This window comes from Petromyzon marinus, chromosome 68, assembly GCF_048934315.1.
Source record: "Petromyzon marinus isolate PM22_M1 ecotype Great Lakes invasive population chromosome 68, UKy_Petmar_22M1.pri1.0, whole genome shotgun sequence".
Lineage (NCBI taxonomy): Eukaryota > Metazoa > Chordata > Hyperoartia > Petromyzontiformes > Petromyzontidae > Petromyzon > Petromyzon marinus.
Window position 1 is genome coordinate 359,278 of NC_133734.1, and position 6,935 is coordinate 366,212.

The window sequence follows — 6,935 nt, forward strand, 5'->3', positions numbered from 1 at the left end:
GCCTGGGGTTGACTCGAGTAGCCAGAGAACCTTTTTCCTTCGCCCTGACCCGCTTTATTCTTTCTACATCAAAGGGGCTACCTGGTGCCGACTCGCGGGCCAATCAGCTCGCTGGGATCACCCGCCAATCGGTAGGCCCATCTGTATCCCAGCATCCCCCGGGCCGTTGCTTTCAGCGACGTCCGCATCTAAATTTACCTGCTCAGCAACCCTCCAGCCAGAGGGCGACCCTGCTTTTCCGCTTTCCCGCCGCTCGTGGCTCTGCCCTCCTACCTGCCTGCTGACCCGTGTGTGTTGTGTGTGTTGTCTACCCGCGGTGGCTCGGCAGCCCCGTCGTGACCATGTAATTACAACCAAAGTCACGGCGCCGCGGTGGGTGTTAGCGTCGGGGGAGACCGTCCAATTCCCTGGCTGCAGGAAACCGTGAAGATTATCCCTTTACGAGGGCTTCTGGGTGAAAACCTGTCGGCCAGGGTGTCTCCCCACGCGCTCTAATGGTGGGGGGGAGTGCGTGCGTGTGTGTTCCGGTGGGGGGGGGGGGGGTGGGGAGGTGGTGGGGTGGAGCAATGTCGGCCTCGCCGCTCGGAGCGGCGAGATCGCAGGTGGGCCACCCGCCGATCGGCTCCGTGGCGGCGGCATCACATTAGCGTCGGGGGAGACCGTCCAATTCCCTGGCTGCAGGAAACCGTGAAGATTATCCCTTTACGAGGGCTTCTGGGTGAAAACCTGTCGGCCAGGGTGTCTCCCCACGCGCTCTAATGGTGGGGGGGAGTGCGTGCGTGTGTGTTCCGGTGGGGGGGGGGGGTGGGGAGGTGGTGGGGTGGAGCAATGTCAGCCTCGCCGCTCGGAGCGGAGAGATCGCAGGTGGGCTACCCGCCGATCGGCTCCGTGGCGGCAGCATCACATATACACTTCTGTGTCTCTGTGTAGTACTGTACACTATATATACACTTCTGTGTGTCTCTGTGTAGTACTGTACACTATATATACACTTATGTGTGTCTCTGTGTAGTGTGGGGGCTACCGTCCCCCGCCATCACTGAATTGTCGGGGCCGCTGCTCACCGACTCCCCCGTTCCACTCACACCGCTACCCCCCGGCTGCTCCGTCAGGTCCAGACTAACGACCCCTAACGTCTCGCACCCCTGGAAAGTTTATGCAATTTACGAAATGCCCTGGAACAATAGTGTGCGGCAGTGTCTGTTTGCCTAATAGATGCACATCAATTGGCTAATGGGCTTGAATTGATTTGTGGGCAAGATTCCATCATCAAAAGAAATAAATCTCAACACAATAGTATTCCTGTGAGTGTGTAGAGTCGTAACATAGATGTTCATAAATGTTAGTTTCCTCAATAGATTCATTGGTACAGTAAGGCAATTAATGAAACGAATGACCAATATACTTCTAAACGACCGTATTCATGCAGCTCAATGGACCCAAGAATGTTTTTCACGATCAGCTATTAGTTAACGCACCACATTGGGATTGCCATTTTCGAAACACAAGGAGAACTTTGGAGTAATCTTATTAGTCCCGATATGTGCGTTATGTGTGTGTGGGTGTATTTTCTTCTTAAGCAGACGTCAAGGCGCCTTGGCGTCTGGTTGTTCCGAAAATGCCTTGGTTCCCTGCTGGGCAATGAGTCGTGTGTGTGGGCGTGTCATACACATGGCGCTCTCTATCTCTTGGCGGCAACTGCAGGCCTCTCTGCTGCTGGATGACCGCTGAGTCGGCATGACGCTCGTCCCTGACGGTGCCCGATTGTGCTCGAAGCTCGTCTGCTGTTCGCCAGCTCCGACACACTTCCTCTCAAAGTGAGTATATTTTAAATCGGTAAAATATTGTGTGCATTCATTATCGTTTTATTATTACAACAAAGTAAAACACAAATGTCTTAAAAGTGATGACAAAGATGAGGAGTGGAGATGTCTAGTTTTGCAGGGGTTTGAGGTTCAATTTCAGTGGCCACCCCAGTTAATACCGCGGATGTAAAAGTCATCTGAGCAATATAGATTGTGGAGAAGCGACTTTTCCACCAATTGAAAAGCTCAACGAAGTGGCTTATTTCGTGGAAATGTAGATAAGCCAAATACTCTAAACTTGTGATGTTGATGTGGAGGGAAAAAAAACGGAAGACCTGGAGAAAAATCCATGCGACCACTGAGACAGACGTGGAAACTCCAAACATACAGGTGTCATGGTCGGGATCGAACCCAAATCCTTCTGCATACAAGGCGAGGGAGCAACATTTCACAACTGCGGCGCCAATTAAGATTGGACCTTGTGTATGTATACTCTTTGGTTTTTTCGGTAAAGTCACGTAGGTCGAAAAAGAAAACAAAATAAAAAAAATTCTCACGACGTTCGGATCGCAACACAAGCAATCGTCCTCAGGCGGAAAAAATAATCCAGAGTGGAACTGCTGATAGCGCGAGAGAGCTGTTACAACAAGTGGTTATATATGTGGCGATGGGCAAGCAAGCTGGGTCTGAGATGGAAAGCAATTCCATCCACGGACGCAAGCAAGTCAGTTGTGTTAATGGGGGAGATTTATTCTGCCTGAGGACGACCGTTTGTGTTGCGATCGAAACGTCGTGATATATTCTTCTTTGGTTCTTTCGGTAAAGTCACGTAGAATGAGAATAAAATAATAAATTGATAAAATAAAATAACACAATAATATTCTCACGACGTTTCGGCCACAACACAAGCGGCCTTCATCAGGTGAAGGGAGCGAGACTGTCTGGTAGGACATAGCACTTCTTTGGCATGAAGTGCTATGAAATTGGGATTTCATTCCAGTGTATTATTTTCCTACTGCCAAAATTATTTCAGTACGATTTATTTACTTAATATGAAACAACTTTCCATGAATAATGAAAAAATAAAATAAGGTACATATAGTAATAAAAAATACATTTACAATTGTAAATGTTGTACATTTAGGCTCCTACATAGCCCGCAACATTTACAATTAATGACACATTGTAAATTGTTAATGTTGGATGATAAAGGTTGACAATGATGGTGAATGGTGAAACGTTTAAACTAAACTATTGCATCTGCTATGGAACACCTTCCAAGCTATTCGCTACTTTTCAGAAGCAAACTGTTGACTAATGATAGCTGAACGTAGAAGCTTATCACGTTGAAATTCATAGCAGCCAAATAATCTAAACGCAAATTTGTAAATGTGTAAGGGTAACGTGAACAGCAAGAGAAGGTAGTTTCAATGGGAATGGAGCAGGCTTAATCGATAGTGGTGGTGAGTTTGACGACACATTTATATTCAAGAGATCTAACCCAAAAACCTCTATTATGGAAAACATTGGTCACGAAAGCTGACATGTTAAACGGAATAAAAACAAACATTTGAATCGAGTGTAAAATAAGTGTGCCCATTGATTTAATGATTATCAAATTAAATTTGCAATGCAGAGGTTTCGTTGATCAAATCTAGCGTACATTAGTGTAAATGTTTTTTTCACCTAAACGAAATAATTATTGTGCAGTCGTGCTTGTGATGTCACAGGGGATTTTCTAACCACGTGTCATGACAGGAAACCTGTAACAATGCGTCACGGCCGGAACTGATGACGTCACCACTGGGAGTGCTATAAGAACGCACGCTCGCACTTGGCACTCACACACGGACTTTGACAACACAAGCGGCAAGATGCTGATGCTACTGCTGCTGCTGTTGCAGTTCTGCATCAAATTTGTCCGGTTCCTCTTCTCCCTCTTCGTGGGCAACATATGCAAAGCTTCACATCTCATCCCCAAGCCACCATGCCCGAACCCTGGCACGGATTCACTGGCATGGACTTTGGTATTGCTCATGATTGGGTTGATGGTCATGACGGTTTTCATTCAGGTCATGAAGCGGCGTCATTGGAAACATGGTAAGTAGAAACATGCGGTGTGGGTGTATGGATCTTGATGTGAGGTTGTGAATCTCGATATATATCTGTCTGAAAGTGCGTGTGTATGTATTTGTGTGGGAGTGCGTGAAGTTTCGTGCTTTTATTTTTTCATCACGTTTCCTTCGTTGATTAAAAATAAATTTGTAATAAGCGGAGTTGAAAAAAATTGAGCATAGCTGTAAACACATCTCATCATGTGCTGGCAACGTTACCCATTACATGCTTTAATTGTAAAGTTATCTTCTATATTATCCGCTGATAACTCAAGACACTTCAAATTTCAAATTTTATCGAGGGTAACTTTTCCACTGGTCTGTAAACAGACGTGGAGATATGTCAAATACAATACAGTTGCAAATAAAGTTATCACTACATTGCAGAGAAAGTACATTTTCTATTTCAGTCCCTTTCCTAATGATGATCCCTGTTTCACACTTTTCAGCCTTGTTAACGTTTGAAGTGCAAAACGCGATGCTTCGACAGCAGAACGAGAATCTGGGGCGGAGAAGATCGAAGCTGCACGAGGAAAACACGACGCTACGTGCAGGGATGGAGGTGACTCGTCAGGAGTTCGTGGCGATGCAAGCGGAGACGATGCTACAAGAGCGAGCGATGTGGCAACATGAGATGCTGCGTCAAGGAAATGAGAGGCTGCATTTGGAGAACGTGACGCTGCTTCGAAAGAAGGAGACCCTCCTTCAGGAGATTGAGACGCTTCGTCTTGCCACTGCCGCCGCCACCGCCGTTACCAATGCCACCCCCGCCAACACCGACACCAATGCCAAGGAAATCACCGCCACCGCCACTGCCACCAGCACCGCTATCAATGCCACCAACAGTACCGCCATGGCCAAGAAGAAAAAATCCAAATTTTCTTGGTTCAAAAAACATTTTCATTAATTTATGATGAGGGCAATTTTGGGAATAATTTAGTTTTTAAATCACCCATTTAAAAAGTCACACACACTTACACACAAAAACATCGACAACCTTCAGCATAAAATACCCATACAGGTGCTTTGTTTTCGTGGGGTTGTGTGATGGTTGAGGCCCCACCACTGAGTGAAACTCTTCAGGTTCATCCGACTGGGCATTTGCTCTCATTACGAGACACAGAGAGATACGGATATAGACATGGAGACAGTCAAGGAGACACACGGACACGGAGATGAAGACAAAGGTCTCCCTATAGCCTTGTTGTATATATTGTTTTGAAAAATAATAATAATAAAAAATACATTCTAAAATTGTAATTTTATCAAAATAAAATAGTTATTGAAGTATGAAAATATATTCAAATTATATAAATTAGGCTCGGCTTCGTTGTCTCGGGTGTATTACCAATACAATGATTTTCGCTTTAACTTTTACTGATAATGTTTTAGTGTTATTACGTCCGGTCTCAGAATTCAGAGCTCGCCACAGGATACAGTTCTTATAATTAAGATAATTACGCATGAACTGAGGAAGGAACCACTCAGACTCTTCTGTGTTAAGAAACTTAAATATCTAAAAACACTCTAATTTCCGAACACACTTAATGATCGAAATTGCCACCACAGTACTCCTGTATATGTCCTACTCATCGATCAATACAATTAACCCTCAATGGTTGCGTTGTTTAAACTGAGCAATAGAACAATAGGCTAACTCCTCACAGTAGCACGTCAATACACGACGATAGAAAAAGTCCTTAAAAATGACGGAACCGTGCTCAAGAAACATGTGGCCAATGGCAAAAGTGGACATCAATGAATTAATTTGAAAGATTAAGCAATTAACAGAATGTCTCTAAACAATAGTGTATGTTCGGCTGTGTAGGTTTGCCTAACAGATGCTTATCAATTGGCTAATGGCACATCAATTAATTCGCCGGCAATATTCTGTGATCAAAATAAATATCTCAAAACAATGGTATTCATGTGAGTGTGTAGATTCATAACATAGATTATTATAAATGTTTAGTGTGTCATCAACAAAGTCATTGGTAAGGTTACGCGATGAAGGAAACGAATGACTGAAATAATTTGAAATGACCCTATTCATGCAACTCAAGCGACAGAACAATGTTTGCACGATCAGCTAATAGTTAACACACCACCTTGAGATGGAAACCCTTTTAGAAACTTGGAACAATCTTATTCGTACCGATATGCGTGCAGTGTGTGTGTGGGAGGGCAGTCACCACGAGGTCCAATAATTATAGCGTACAGTATGGTTTGAGTTGTCCACCTACTATTACTGCTAACTGTGGTTCTTACGAATCAGTGGCTTCCGCGGTTCAGCATTCCTTGTACGGAAAATACCTCAAGTCCTCAGCAGGGGCGCCTGGTCGGGGTGTGTATGTGCATCGAACACACGGCGCTTTTGGCTGCACGCTTGCTCACACTGGCGCCCGTGCCTGTGCTGGCAGGGATGATGGATCCGACTCCGTCTGCATCGATGTGAGCGATAGTCCCATCACAAGATAGCGCTCAGAGATCGTCCACTGGGCTGGAGCGCGTCACTCCACACCCCCCCCCCCCCCTTGGCACCAGACACTGTTGATCCTTGAGCTTGACCTTTGCTCTCGGTTCAACCAGAGTGCCATGGCCTTTAGTAACCTCATTCCTATGGCCGGCACTCCAACACCCTGTACTGTAGGGCTGACACTACACGCCAAGCGTGGTGCTATCTAGCGCTATCAATAAGCACTCAACGGGCACCTCTAGGGCCAGTACAACACCCACACCAATGTGGTGTCCGCGATGTCACTACATTAACCCCCCCCCCCCCTACGTAGCACTCAGGCATCCCCCCTCAACAAATGAACCAAACACCTTAGTGTACCTCAACAAATAAATACCACAACCCTTTCTATACAATATGTACAACTACATACAGAATAAACAGTAACTAACGGGCAAAGGGGATGTAAGAACAGAACGACAATAGGCAAAAACAGAGGAAGAGAGAGAAGGGAACACAGAAAAAAAAAACGCAGAAACACGCATAACCTCGGGACCCCTT

At 45.5% G+C, this 6,935-nt stretch overlaps 1 long non-coding RNA gene across 1 annotated transcript; it reads left to right on the top strand.

Annotated features, from left to right (window-relative positions):
• Window positions 1–803: 803 nt before the first annotated feature.
• On the top strand, window positions 804–5,843 carry LOC142906593 (uncharacterized). The gene is made up of 2 exons (XR_012930387.1): window positions 804–1,817; window positions 3,564–5,843. It is a non-coding gene; the product is annotated as an uncharacterized LOC142906593 (long non-coding RNA).
• The last annotated feature ends 1,092 nt before the right edge of the window (window positions 5,844–6,935 follow it).